A 2386-nucleotide genomic window follows, 5' to 3' on the forward strand; every position below is an offset into this window, starting at 1 on the left:
GACGGTCATGTCATTGAACACGATCGATAGTGATTTATTTTATAAATAAAAAAACCGTAACCACATGTTGACAGCGATTCGTCACGGGCACTTATACGGGAGCTATTGATCGCGTAAATATAAACAAAACAATGGGATATTAAAGTCAGTTTCAGGTTACATGTCCATCCCTCTGCTAGAACTGTTGATGACGGTATACACGACGCACCGCCCTCTTATTTATTTATCTATCTATCTATCTATCTATCTATCTATCTATCTATCTATCTATCTATCTATCTATCTATCTATCTATCTATCTATCTATCTATCTATGTATGTATGTATGTATGTATGTATGTATGTATGTATGTATGCATGCATGCATGCATGCATGCATGTATCTATCTATCTATCTATCTATCTATCTATCTCTGTATATATATATATATATATATATATATATATATATATATATATATATATATATATATATATATATATATATATATATATATATATATATATATATATATATATGTCTGTCTGTCTGTCTGTCTGTCTGTCTATGTAACGGGTGTTATTTCCACATTTATGGGCTATCGGATTTTTCAGGACACAAATATCAATTTTTGTATGTAATTATTTATATGTATCTTGTATGTAAATTTTCTTTGCGGGTTTCGTTAACCTACATACCACGTTTGAATTTTTTGAATGGTCCATGCCATTACGGTCGAGAGGGGTCCAATGTATACAAACTCACAGGGATGAACAATATATACATAATAACAGGATGTACAATATATACATACTAACAGGATGTACAATATATACATACTAACAGGAAGTATATACATAATAACAGGATGTACAATATATACATACTAACAGGATGTACAATATATACATACTAACAGGATGTACAATATATACATACTAACAGGATGTACAATATATACATAATAACAGTAATGTATAATATATACATAATAATATTGATGTATAATGAAGGACGGTTACAGTAGTGTCCTATAGTGACAGTGGTAATGATGGGTTAACTATCATTAGTAATGTGTCAAAAAAATTACCCATTGGTCTTGCCAAGTAACTTAATTCGTGTCATAATGTTCAACGCTTCTCTCTTGATTTACTTCACGCTTCGTTATTGGCGGGGACCGTATACCTTCTGTACCTCCTATCGAGAAGAGTTCCCTATAAAATTATATGTCTGATTTTTTCATTGGCTACAGAATCGTATTTTTTTTTGTTATTTTAGAAAAAAAAAGAATCTCTCCTCTCATCATCGAATTCCGAATTTAAATCGAAACAAATGTGCTATTTGTGATGATATCATGTTGTTTCACCATAACACACTTGTTATATATTTCCGCGATGTGCTGTTCGTAAAGAAAACTCACCTTCGTGAAGATCTCTAGGAAATTTAGCAAGAAACTAATTTAATATCAGGGACAGATCGATTACACACAGTAATATTGTCCAGATATACAACATTTTGTATCTGCATTGATTGTACTTGTGTACAATAATTCAAACAATTAATTTAGCATAAAGTGAATATGATTAAAAACTTATACGATACTTAACTTACATGCATGTTGTAAAATTTCAAGAATTTGTTCCAAAAAGATTAAAAAATTTCATATATATATTTACAGGTTGATGATACTTGGGCTCAATGACGCATTCTGGACCGTTCGCGCGATGCGTTGTGGGTTGTTCTCACGTAAATGGCAGATTTATTGCCTTACCAGGTAAACATGACATTCGTTTATTAATTACAGGTATATAAAAACAATACGTACAGGTAAAACAGTCATATATGGTAATGGATAGAGCCTGACGCACCTCCTCGTTAGTTGACGAACTAGAAAGGTTTGCGCTGTTCACACCAAGTCACATATCCGTTATAGAAAAAAAAGACGAAAATTGTTACCTCCGAGCGAATATCAGTGATTGCAGTAATGATGTTCAGGACACACACTGGCTGTTGTATGTAGGGGGAGACAGATACCATCTCCAACTGAACAAAACTTCAAAACATTTATTCTAGATATTTCTAATCGGTATCTTTTTCATTTGGTTGAATATTTATCTCTAATTATCACAAAAGTGAAAGAATTAATTCCTTTTTTAACCGAGTATAATACCTGCTTATCTTTTCGATAATTTGTGTGACATTTTAAATATCTGATTGCTTATATAGACTATTTTCGATTGGATTAGAAAAGGAAATAATTGAAAAAGATCTGTATGAAAAATGAAGACAACGATAAGTTTCCTGACGGTGTCCTTCGGGCTGTTTCTGTGTAAGTACAATTTTAATTTGCTTTCCTTCTAACTGAAGTTTAACTTTAATTTTAGAACAATTAACATAGTGACTGAA

Source organism: Ylistrum balloti, unplaced genomic scaffold, assembly GCF_031769215.1.
Source record: "Ylistrum balloti isolate Yb309-2 unplaced genomic scaffold, AGI_CSIRO_Ybal_v1 Utg369588, whole genome shotgun sequence".
Classification (NCBI taxonomy): domain Eukaryota; kingdom Metazoa; phylum Mollusca; class Bivalvia; order Pectinida; family Pectinidae; genus Ylistrum; species Ylistrum balloti.